Here is a 13,414-nt window from a genome sequence, read left to right on the forward strand (position 1 = left end):
AAAAGTCTGAATCTTACTGGTTCAGATCCTGCTTTTCCCAGAACTCCAGTCCAGCTATTTTTATATGGGGCCCTACAAGTGTTCTTTTGGTCACACAACAGCCTTCGGTCTCGTAAACATTAATATTTGTTCAGCAGATATTCAAGGTGACCTATACATTGTTGGGTTTTCAAAGTATGTTTTCTTCCCGAGTTTTAATCCAATAACCTTCAGGTTCATAGTCCAGTGCTCTGACCCCCAGCCGATACATTATGCTGACCCAAAACAGATTTACAGCATGCTTTGAGTCGCACGCACTGAATGCATGTTCTTAAAATAGTATCAAGACTGGCCTTCAAAGAAAAGTAAGGTCCTGAATATATTCTGAATTTTTCCATTAATGCTGGCCTTTCCTATATTTCCCACAGTTCGATGAGTCACAGGCGAACGGTACATAAGAGTTCACAATTCGCGAGCGAAACTGCAAAATCAACGGCAGTTTGAGGAGCTACAGGAATTAGGAACTTTATAAACACTTCACCGTCCAGCTCATCCACGGAAGATCTCATCCATATTTCATCCAGATACATGCAATTATTTGATTGTATTAATGTAATGGAAAATGAATTACGGAAGCATCCATTGTGACAGAGTTTAATAATTTAGCAATATACGACCATAAAGTGAATCTTACACGGCGGTACTGCCGCAAAATAAAATTCAATAATGCAGATTTCCCGCTTTGAAATGGTTCCATAATACTTTAAGCACTGACTTTTGCTCGACCCCTCTTTCAATCTGCCGGTCGTTTGATGAAATCACGGTTGTCAGTTATGGTTTTCAGGGCCTTCCCGCGACAGAAGGAGTGCGTTTATAAAGACCGCAATCCCCATACAGCCCATGCGCATTCTGAGCTGGAACCCTGCACAACGTGTTCAAATATAAAAATGATAAGAAGAAAAGGGCCATTCGGAAAGACTCAGAGAATGGAGGCAGTGAACGCATTCCCAGGTCTGCATGCCCAGGTTTGGCCTTGTAGGAGCAGGTTCCCACTTCCTTCATCTAATTGCAGCGCTACGATACGGAGTCACCACTGGCCTGGGATCGTTACTAGCTCACAAAACCGACGGATGCACCAATGATGTTTTATTTTTACCTGTACTCTTTTCACCTGGCGTGAGACGTGTCTGGCTTGCGTGAGAGCGTGAGACGGAGCCTGAAAGCGTGCATCTCACACTAAAAGTGCGAGACTGGGAAACTCTGAGGCTACTTAACGCGCCGCAGGTTATTCGCGCGACGTCTCGCCGGTTTGCGTCCGCGCCCCCCCGCCGCTCTGCGGAACCCAGCGAAAGTAATCCCCGTAATTCTCTTTGCAAAACGGCGCACTTACGCCGGGGTTCCGAGACGGGATTTAACGGAGATTTGGCGAGGCTTTAACGGAACAAGGGTACGAATTTCCTCCCCGCAGTAAATTTAGTAAGGGCGCGAGGAGCATTCGTATATAATGGCGCCGTTACGTGTTCCGAAATGAAATTCAGAGGTGACTCAGGGTTCCACGCCTTCATTATCTGCCTTATCGGATGCTTTCCCGGGATCGTCTAGTTCCTCAAATTCGTTCTGACGTGGGTAAAAGTGCGTTTAAATTTTCTGCCACTGAAACACTTAATGTGTTACGTAAGGAACTGAAACTTGACACTGTTTTAACTCTTGGTCAGTTTAAGGCTCTGATTTCAATCTTAGTTACAATGAAGCGCAATTGTTTTTAGAATTTTGTTTTAATCATTGTCCTTGTGAATTTTTATTACCTATGGTATTTATTTTCTATGTATTTATTGTTACTGCTATTGCTGTTATTTTATTATTCTTTTTAAATTAGCGATTTATTTTAAATAACATTTCACTTTTTCATTATTGTAATTGTTTTCGTTGTATTTTGTAATCTCGGCACCATTGTAAAGGAGTGCTCGTTCCCTCAGTGTCTCTTCAGAGAATTAAATGAAGGTCGATCGATTGATTGATGATAATGCGCAATGTTCCATTGACCTGCTACTCGAGAAACTTGGCTTGGACGCAGACGTTCACACGCAGCCGCACAGATCCGTCATAGCAACGTACTCGTACACACAGAGTGCCCAAATGCCTGCCCTCTGCGAAGACATTCGGCTTGTTTCCGTAACAAAGTCGTTCAACCCCGCCTCTCGGCCACGAAACAATCCGTAAAGTGCGGGAGACGTACAGCATAGGACAAAAGGGAGACTCAACGCGGCCTCCCTGCCACAATTAATTCGTTATCGTAGCACCCTCGGTTATATTTATACCTTCATTAACGGGGGGTATCCGTCAGCGCTTAATCACACATTTAGGCGCGGCGCCCCCTGTTGACCTTCGAAAGGGCGAGCGAGTAATCTCCCGAGCGCCGCGGCGCTGGTGATTAATACGAAGGTCGCGGGCCGAGGGTGGTTTGAGCGATGTGTTTATTACGGGCTTGGGCTGACCGAAAGTCGGCGGTCATTTTAACAGAACGCACCCCTCCGGCGGACCTAAATTACACCTGGAGAAAGTCCAATGTAATCTGTTATTTCCGAGGAGGAAGGGAGAAAAAAAAAATTCACCTTCCTCCTCCACCCCCCCCCCCCCCCCCCCCACAAAGCCAGTTCCATCGGCGGTTTCGAAAAAAATGAAAGAACACTTCAAGGTGAAGTGTCCCCTGAGAGCACAAACTATAATTTTGGGATTGGGAGTGCGTGCGCGTGTGCGTACGGCAGCGGAGAAAATAAAGGCGTACAGGGGAGATCGTCAGGTTCATGATTAGGGTAATAATTATGCCATTCTACACTATAACGCGGCACGCGCTGTCTGAATACAGTCTCATGCCTGGCATGACTAATTTCTGTCATGCAATCTTTCATCATTAATATGTCGAGAGCAATGTACCGGTTTCTCATGGTGTAAAATGCTCCCTTGTGTCAGCAATTTCACAGAGCGGTAAGCTCGGCAGATCGTCAGGCCTTGCATTGAGAAAGCCTGCCAATCAATCCTGAGCGGGCAATTTTCCTGTGGCCGATCGTGAGACAATGAAATATGTTATTATGGTTTAAGGCCATTACTTTGTGCGGAGTCCATGATACTAATTTCATGACCAAATTGCAGCGTTGCAGTGAATATCTGTCGCGATCGATCATTCATAAATCAAGGACAAGCCCTCGGACCGCAGTTCACTTTGCGTGTGTGATTTCCTTCAGAAAAGAGGCCAGAAACAGAGTCGGGTAAGATTGTTTTGTTTGTGTGAGTGTGGGGGGGGGGGGGGGGGGCAAAAACTATTCACATAATTTGCAACTGTGAATAGGGCTGCCTGTACATTTCTCCCATCAATTACTCGGACCGGACATTAAATTGTTTGGTTGGGACTACGAACCGGACACTTACAAATGATTTGAAAACTGGACAAGGTAAGGTAAGGTAAGGGAGTAAAGGGAGTAACGTAAGAGTGAAAGCATGTGCGATTGGTTGCTATCAGCTGTGATAAATAATATAATGTTCTGGGGAAAATATGTTACTGTTATGGGGTTTGCGCTCATTGTTTCAAAATTCTTTTTACTGATACAAAAAGTTGAATTTTAGCAAGACAGATTCCTCCCCCCAGAACCCCCCCCCCCCCCATACTGGGGCACCCTGATGGTGTGAGCCCATTTCAACAGAGGCAGCCGAAATATATCTAAGACCTGTGTTTCAAAGGCACACTGTGCCTTGCATGTACTGTGGGAAAAACCACGCTACATGCATTATTAAAGATGTTTCCTCCTGCCCCACATGCGCGTCAGTAGCCAAGGGAGGCCCGACCGCTGAAAGAGAAAAGATGAGAACAGGGCAGAAGTTCCTGTTACGCTCCGGCTGGGGGGGGGGCGGGGGGGGGGGCCTGGGGGGGTACTACACTCACAGATAAAGTAATATGTGTGTGAGAGAGAGAGTCCTATGGGCCCATCTCCAACGCTGGATGTGTTGTTAAGATATATTCACTTGAACTATAAGAGTGCACCAAACCACAATTCAGTTTCTCTTTTTTTTTTTTAAACGAAGGTTCGTTTTATATTTCTTTTCTTTTTTTAATTAAAAAACAGCAATGCTTGATTCTTTACTAATATGTTTTATTAAATCACTTATAACATAAAAGACATTTACTGGCCTTACTTAAGATAGATTAAACTAACTTCCTCACTTATATTTGTATTAGTTTTTATTAATTGAATAGTAATTATAACTAAGGCAAGGGAAAGCCTCACTGCGGTCAAAAAGTAAAGGATGTTGTATTGGTGTGGTCAATTACTAACCACATATTTGTGGATATGCTTTAACTGAGCTTGAAGTTCTTTTTCAGCAAAGGGAGAAGGTTTAGGCATCGTACAGAAGTAAAGTTAGCGTTGCCAACTCTCAGAGACAATAGCCTCTGAGCTTGTTCTTGGCTAGATGACATAATACATCAATTCTCATATTACAGTGGTAATAGTTAGTCAGTTGCTATATAACAATGCCAGGGATCAACAATAAAGACTCAAACAGACAACTACCTGCCAGTTGCAATGAACAACTAGCTGCTTAGCTAAAGGACATACAGACATTGTTGGCAAGCACTCCAGCCTTGAAACAGTGCTGCAGTTTGATGAATGTTATGTGCACAGACATGGACACAATGTCCTCCTGTTCAGTCATATTAAAGTGGTGATTCATATAACATGGCAATAACTGCATAAGTTCTTATGGTGAACTGACTATGCCCTGTTCCACATGTTTGCAAGTTTGGTGTTTTTGCCAAATCACCAGAAATGGACAAAAAGGTGTTACTGAAGATGGAAGAAGAGATAGAGACTATAGCGCTATATCTAAAAAGTCATTATAACCTAGTTTAAAAAGGCAAGGCAACGCACGATAATTTTATCCTTAATATTCCCTTCCTTCCTGTGTTCATTGTGGTCATAGAAATGGCTCTTCTTAGTGACTCACAAGAAACACAAATTATTCATTATTTGTAATCAGTCCGACCCTTATCCCATGGAGAAAGTGTATTTTATCTGGCCAAAAAATATCAAGTATGCTCTGTGAGTACCATACCCGTGTCATATCTCAATGTCTCCTTTTTTTTTTTTTACAGAGCTCTGACAGAAACATGCATTATCATTATGTTCAATTAGTGTGAAAATGGGTCTTTTTTAAAATATGGGAAATGCATAATGAATGGCGATGATTTATTTCTAGTATTTATCGGCCAAATGACCTCCACTGAAAAAGCTACTATTACCAGCTGTACAAAATGGAGTGTAACAATCTCCGATCATGTAATGCGTCTAATAGTTTAAATGACATTGCTAGCACGGGCGGTGTTCAAATTAAATTGAAAGCTGAGCTTGTCCCCGGAGATCATCCCAGGCTAGTTATCTAGATGGACCTCAACAGTCACCATCTCCTCCAGTGCCCATCAGGAATCTACATACCCTCCCAACACAGTGGTAAGGATCATTCAGAACAACTCTTGTCCCTTGGTTTGCCATGACCTTGGTCTCCTGATGATCACAAAACCCATGAATTGGACGTCATGGATAGTAACATGAAGGTTGACAACTGAACTCTATCAGGCCATGTTGCTTTGTCCTACAAATAACGCCAGATGTTCTACATCCCTTCTGCACCAATCTCCCATGGATAATGATGAGAAAGGGTGGCACCTGTTTGGGGCACAGAGCCAATTCAATGTGGGGAAACGCAGAATTGTCAGGTGACAAGGCTGTAAACTTACAGGTACATCTGAAGGAAACCAGATTTTGGAAAGTCTACAACAACAACCGCAACCCCCCCTAAACTAACTAAACTAAACTGCTAAACTAACACTGCAGGAAGTTACAACACTTAAAAAAATAAATAAATAAACCTGTCACTGTTTGAAGCACGACATTTAAAGAATGTCTTTGACTAATTATTCACACAATGCACATGGAAGGAGCAAACACCACCTGGACTGTACAGATGTTGTGAATGCTTTTTAGTTCTGTTTTAAAGGGTCTCAACACAATCCTTCATCTGATGGCTCTGAGCAAGTAATTTCTTTACCTTTTTATGGGGTTTTATGGGGGAGCTCACTGGAATAGATGGTTCCGTGAAAGAGCGATCCACTCAAGAGTCTCAAGAGATGGTCTGGTGACACCTCTCAAACAAGCAGATGGACCCGTGACTCCTCCGTTGTGGACAGAGCTCGAACGGGATTTAAAGATGCCCCCTCAAATTCCTCCCGAAAGCTGGCGTTTATCCGTCGCATTTGCAATTGTTTACCTATGACTGTCTTAAAGCCTGGGCACTTGCTTGAACTACAGCGTAGCAGCTGTCTGAAAGTCCAGCATCAGATGGAGCCCGTTTGCACTGCTCTCAACACAGACGGCTACCACGGTGGGAGGCGTTGCATGGTGGTTTAGTCAGGATCTGGACTTTCCCCATCAGTGCGGTCAAAACTCACGGGAACATGAACACGACTCTTGCTCCTGGCCTAGAGTCCTCGGTGTATTGCACTCGTGTGACGAGTCCCACCTAGAACGCTGTTTTGAGGCAGAGTGCTTGTGAGTTCTGAGGCTTTCCGAGCGCACTTCTAATTTGGGAGACGGCAGGGGAATGCGCCGCTGCAGTGTGGGCAACGGGGACACAAATTCTGCCGCATAAATACAGAACTACAGAATACAGTTAACTGACTTAACTTGCTTAAGGCAGTTAATTTAATTGCTTAGGTACACGGTAACTCGTCTATACAGGTTATGAAAGTCTGAAAAGATGGAAAACCTTAAGAGACTTTTCTGATATTGCTTATACCGTCACCGTATGCCGAGCGGAACGCATCGACTCACGGAGGGAACTCGTCCGTACCAGAGGAGCGCTGCCGTCTCTACGGGGCGGAGTAGGGCCCAGGATGCAGCCTCCTCACGGAGCTGCCCGAAAAAACACGTAGACCACTCGGGAAGAGGAACCCACCGCTCCCATCTGTCTGAGGGATACAATGGACGAAGGGGGGGGAAGAAAAGATTAAAAGGAAATTATTTCGGATCCTTCCAGGGTCCTCTGTTACCGCCTGAGTCCCCTTCTCTCCCCTCAGGCAGATGCTATTGGGTTCCCAGGTGCAGGCTAAACAGATTTAAGTGGCCATTTATTCCCCTGTCAATCCAACTCCTCAGTACGTCAATGGGAACAGAACTTCAACAGACGCAGGCTGACAAGTGTGCTGTTGCTTATGTTGCCGTCATCGTTGTGTATGGGTTTTGTGCGGCATTTTTGCGACAGTGCTCTGTGTGTAAGACAAATTCTCCTTGGGGAAAATAAAGCAAATCTTCTTGATAACAAAATTCATACACTGGGTACTTTCACTGGCTTTTGAATCTGCATAAAGCAGAATTTAGAAACACTTATAGAAAGAAATGCTTTTTTCCTTTAAAAATGATCTGTAATTTTATCTGAAAATGGAAAAAGGCTAAAACATACCAACAATAGTAAGAATAATAATTGGTAAAGGTCTCTGCACTGTTAAATCTCCTTTCAGGATAATCCTTTGGAATTAAACAGGTACCGAAGGACATCCAATGAAATGCTGTTACCCCATGATTCCAGGGATTTATTTCTGGAAAACAGATAGCTGGCCGGGTTTATAAAAAACTATTTTGTGAATAGGCTTATATTTATTATAATTCAAAATATAAAATATAGAATAATTCAATATAGAAATAGCTCTTATTAATTTATTTGGTGCGAAAAGGAGAAAATAATATTAAGCCCTACAAGACAACCACGACCTCTCGTCTCGTCGGCTTCTGCTGCCACCATTTCAGATTACGCTGTGGCGTTATGAGCGAGCAGGGCCTGGAGTTCAAATACGCAGCATATTGCAATATGCAGCATTCATAACAACATGGTGCATAAACACAGAATCTCCGGCGGGCAAAGGGACGATGCACTTCTCATCTCGTGCTCCGAACAGACATCGCTGAACCTGAGGAAACTGGGTCGCGCGTCTATTATGCGCCCTCTTACTCACACGCGTCATTCTGCGGTCATGTGACTTTGTCATTTTTTCCCCCATCCTCGGTGAAGATCGCCAGCCCGGAGGCCTTCGACGCGGCGCGGACTCTCCTCGGTCGTCCTCGGCAAACCCCCACCTCCAGAGAGTGAAATGCTTCCCTGCTCAAAACCCTCAACCTCACCTAGACGGCAGGACCCAGGGGTTGCCCTAAGGGGGGGGGGGGGGGGGGGGAATCTTCTCCGAATCTGTGCTCTCTTGACCGCAGTCGTCATCGGCCCTCACCACACTGAATGTGGGTGGGAGGGTGTTCGGGGGGTGGGGGGAGGGGGGTCCGGAGGGGGCTGGGGACTGCACCCACTTTTCGCCCTCCTCTTCCTGCAGGCTCATTGGTCCGCCCAATCCTCACACACCGCACCAATTCCACACTCATCCATCACACTGTTACCGCAAAGTCATGGGAGTGGGAGTTGGAGATTTATCGCCCTATACTACGAGCGCGATCATGTGATCTCAACAGGAAATGACAGCGTTTGTGCTGTGACACGCTCACAAATTCAGCCTTACGTATTTCAGCGCAAAGCCGTACAGCAGGTAGGTGTGCGCTGCATAGAGTTTTCTCATTTATTCATTTAGTGGCATTAGGCAGTGAAGCTATCGAGAGCGACAGATCATCCAGGGAGGGGTGCTTTTATTTAAAATGTCAAAATAGCACTCACGATTATGAGCCACCCCCACTGGTGGGCTGAGGGGGAAGTGGTGGTGGGCAGCGCATTCACTGGAGCATAGAGCATTGCTTGTCTCGGAATATTGCTGAGCATTCCAAATCAGGATAAACAGAACACGGAAAAAAAACTTACAGGAAGTATACTTCAGGGTGGAATGATTTTCAGTCTTGTCAATAAAAATCATTGTCTGTCTCAAGTTAAGAAAATCCTGAACATCAAATTATGTAGATCCATTTTATATGAAGGGGCAAAGCACTAGAGGCCGTGGTACTTATGGCAATACGCACGATGCGCCACGCCTCCCCCTAGCTTTATTTACAGCTACTGAATGTCAAATAAACAAAAATGAAGTCAGGTGACAAACAGCGCGGCGTTTGATTGGTTATAAATCTGCCCGAAGCACAAACGAGCCACACGAGTAGAAATGGAAAGCAGTGCAGCAGGGAGGAAGTCTGTGGTTGTTTTTCATCGATTTTTATTTATTTATTTATTTTTAAACACAGCTTTCCTCTCAGTTATAAAGCACCAAAACTGCACATTTTGACTGCCTGGGGAGGCATAGCATATACCCCCCCCCCCCCCCCACCCCTTAAAGAGGCATCTGAGTTTGGTAGCTATTGCTCACATAAACGTCAGGTGTAAACATATGGGGCAAGAGATGTTTCCACCATACTGGCCTTTTGCCGTACCAAAAAATAGCATTACAGGGGATCTTTAAGAGAAGTAAACCTGCAGGTGCTGATAGTGTATATACCATGACATCATCGACAGACTGCTGACGGTATTTTTACGCACTCTAACAATTGAAGAATTATGAAATGACCGGTGGAAACAAAGGAGGATAATTATGTAAGGTTTGTATCAAAGGAACTTGAATGAAAGTTTATGAGCCAACTGAAAGATGCTGACATTTTACTGCAAAATGACATATCCGTAAACATCACTGGTATTCCTGAAAAGGACAGTCATATCGTTGTGTGTTGGAGCGAATGAGAGATTTTAGTAAAATGCCACGGACAAGGACACATTTATGTTTACATTTTCAGTAAATCTGATCATGTGGACAGATATACATGCTCTCTCTCCCTTGGGGACCTTTCTGTTGAGCAACTCATTTAAATAATGCAACTGTGACATTTTTTAAAGGGGAACTCAGGAAACCATAAAAGCTGTGCTGGATTGATTTGTGCATTCATTTTACATTCCTTTGGGACTCTGTTAGATTGATTTTTGACTAAAAAATATTGTTCTGAAAAAAGAAATAGCACTGAGGAAAGTAAAATATATCAAGTCAACTAAATTTATATGCGGCCTATCATTAATATTTTAAAATGTTTTACTTTCAGTTCATTTTTTAAAATGAATTTTGTGCAAAATCTCTAAAAGAAAATTAAATAAATATAGCAATATACCATACACAGAAAGGGTTTTTATTTTTTTATTTTTTTTTAAGACCTCAATAAAACTTGAAAATTTGAAAACAGGAACTGAGGGGTTCTCTCTGATATTTTGTTCTATCATAAGTTTCATAGCTTAGAGAGATAAGAAAAAAAAAAACTAAAAGCAGCCTCCCTTCCAGTTTAATGTATAAATACAGTATACTTTACAGCTTTGCCTGGTTAGTATGGTATATGCGTGGATCTTCTCTTCCTTTATGGCTTAAAGATGCCGTTCACTTCAGCTTTTTTCATTCAGAGATGAAGCCTACTTCCAAATGGGAAAGTAAGGGGAGTCATTTGGAGCCATTTTATGACATACAAGAGCTTCTACGACACCTCTTTTTATGATCCTTAATAGTCCTCTCTTATGGGCAGATAGCGAGATTGATGGTAGAGCCATACTGAATTTTGGAGCCCTTAAAGACTTTATGGCGGTTAAATGCTTTGGCAATTTTGAAAGTTTGTCATGACAGTAACACGTGCAAGTACAGTGAAAGCTCAGGGATAGGAACCCTTTAAGGCTGGGGGGGTCATTCGTAATCAGGAATTCAGTCACAGTTAGCACGTTGAGTACAAACAGAAAAAATTTTGAATACAACATTCTCTGTTGAAGTTGTTTGGGCAGCATCGCTGTTTTCACGGCAGCCTTGATTTGAACACCATCACAATAACAAGTGCATCCTTGAAACGCGTGGGATGACTTAAAATCAGAAGAACAGGTTCACATTTGTGGAGTCCGTGTGCGGAGAATTTTGAGCGCTGTAACCGGGCGACAGGAGGCAGCTTCCTGATTACGGGAGGCCCGTTGCCATTGCATTCGGCGAGATGCAGTCAAGCGCATCTCCACGCAACTGCCGTTATAATCAGCAAAGATCTCTCCACGCGAGAGCCATCGCTGTCCGTATATACTCCCCGAGAGACGGACGACTGTACCCAGTGCGCAGCAACATGGCGCTCTTTCGTACCGAACAAGAACCGCCGGCTGTCTCTCCGGTGAAGTGGACGGAGTGTAGCACAGTGGGTAAGGAACTGGGCTTGTAACCGAAAGGTCGCAGGCTCGATTCCCGGGTAAGGACACTGCCGTTGTACCCTTGAGCAAGGTACTTAACCTGCATTGCTTCAGTATATATCCAGCTGTATAAATGGATACAATGTAAAAAAGTTGTGTAAGTCGCTCTGGATAAGAGCGTCTGCTAAATGCCTGTAATGTAATGTAATGTAATGTAAAAGTGGCAGAGGCACTGCAGTGAAGAGCCAGGCTGAAATGTGAACAGCAGCACTTTCAGGTGTGTTCCTTTTACACACGTGCGAGTTCCGAATAAATTAAGCCACCGGCGAAATTATTTTCTTGGCACACTTAGGAGGCTACGGTTACTCTGCGGATACAGGTGACCAAATTCGGATTTTTTTCTATCGTAAATGACACGGTTGAGGTGTTTTTAGAACGGTGCGAACAGTATAAAAAAAATCATATGGAGTCACATTTCTTTCTGCTCTGAATTGTGTCACATCTTTATGGGGAAAATAAATCTGTAGCCACAAACCTTGCTTGTGTGGACGCTGAAATTGGAATTTTACAGTCCACACATGCGTTCAATACACTCACTGGTGTGCACCATTTGAGTGGGGTATGAGTTTAGTCAAAAAAAGGAATGCCTAACTGCCCTGTCTAATTAGAGGTACACTCTCCATGCAAGAGGGTAATGTTGCTAAAATGTTTTAATTCTCTTTCTTTTTTTTTGATACTGAAGAGTCTGAACACGAAAATTGGAATTGACCAATCAGGTCTGCAGTCTGAATGTAGCCTCAGTTTATGATCCTTTCTCTTTGTGCACTTCTCACTGGAAAGTTTTAAAATGGTGAAATTTTGAAAGGTTTACTGTCTGTTGTCTGTCATTTGAAGTTTTTACCTTGAGACCGAGGATCACATTGGAAATAAGCGTTGCCAAAGCCTTTGTGTGTCATTGCCTGAGCAGAACTTGCATCCAATGATGTTTGTATTCTTTTTACCAAAATAAAAATCAATCAATCAGTCAGTCAACCACAAACTGCAATAGGTCAGAATAATCTACTCAGAAACTTGCATGTCACCTATTATAAAAACATACCGTACTGTGCTGCATATTAATTGACGGCCAGGTAGACTAGTACTTATTAAAGAACCCAGAGATCAAGCTCATTACCGGAGTAACATCACCAGTCATTCACATGGAATGTCCTTGGTCCTTTGTGTGGGGAAAGTTTCAATTAATTTTTCTGTTTCTAATGAAACACACACAGCATCTGCTCAACAAAGAATTCAGTTGTATTGGTTTAAATCTCATTAAATCTGTACTTCGTCTTTTCAAAAATGTCCCCATCTCTTTGATTTAATCACGTCATGAATGAACGAACTAGCAGCTCCTAGAATTTTCTGAGAAGCACCTATTTAATCATACCGCGTACATTTGTATGGTGGTTAAAAAAAATGTGCAATCGTTTGTGGTGCAAATTCCAACTAGCATCTTCGAGCGAGAGGAGGATAAGTCGAAATTAGATAAAATGCCATAACCCATAAAACGCTTCATTAACCCATACATTGAGGGGGGGGGGGGGCTGACCTTCCCACAACAGGAAGCAGAACTCGGGAGTCACACACCCGACGTAAACCTTTATAACTGCAAACCATGAAACAACACTGCAAGCAGCCTGAACGGGCATGTTTCAGCTCTCACCCCACCCCTCTAAATTTAAAATGCACCTTTAAATCTGAAGGAGGGCACTGAGTTTAATCAGCGAGGGAGTCGGCGTGAGCTCCAAGTCTGAGTCAGCTCACTCGCTGCTCCCTCCTAATCCTACTCACGGCGCATCTGTCAATCGTCTGCACTGACTGGCCTGGCCAAGGGGATCCCGTTGGACCTGAATGATTTATCCAACGTTGGGGGCCCCCGAAATGGATGCTCTTTGAACTCACCGTCAATTATGTCTCGTTCCAATCGCACGGAGTTCAAAAGCGCAGGTTAATCTCCTTAATGAGCTGGAAAAGGTTAGAGCCCACGGTGAGGCTTCTGTCTGCAAATCGCCCCGCAAAGGGGGCGGGGCAGGGGAGGGGGGGGGGGGGGGGGGGGGAATTGGCGGGTTTTCCTCGCGTCTGTCGCGGCGCGCAGCGCGCGGACGCGCGTCTAATGGCCGGAGAGTCGGTCTCCACCGCTCCGATGCAGCCGGCTGGACGAGTAGATGGGCCTTGG

The 13,414-nt window shown here is 44.0% G+C and overlaps 1 long non-coding RNA gene across 1 annotated transcript in view; it reads right to left on the reverse strand.

The window, feature by feature from the left end:
- Window positions 1–13,207, reverse strand: part of LOC118231805 — a 50,562-nt gene extending 37,355 nt beyond the window's left edge. The window contains exon 1 of the long non-coding RNA XR_004766152.1: window positions 13,141–13,207. This is a non-coding gene — a long non-coding RNA (uncharacterized LOC118231805). The remainder of the gene's footprint in view (window positions 1–13,140) is intronic.
- Window positions 13,208–13,414: the final 207 nt, after the last annotated feature.

This window comes from Anguilla anguilla, chromosome 7 (assembly GCF_013347855.1).
Source record: "Anguilla anguilla isolate fAngAng1 chromosome 7, fAngAng1.pri, whole genome shotgun sequence".
NCBI classification, from domain to species: Eukaryota; Metazoa; Chordata; class Actinopteri; order Anguilliformes; family Anguillidae; genus Anguilla; species Anguilla anguilla.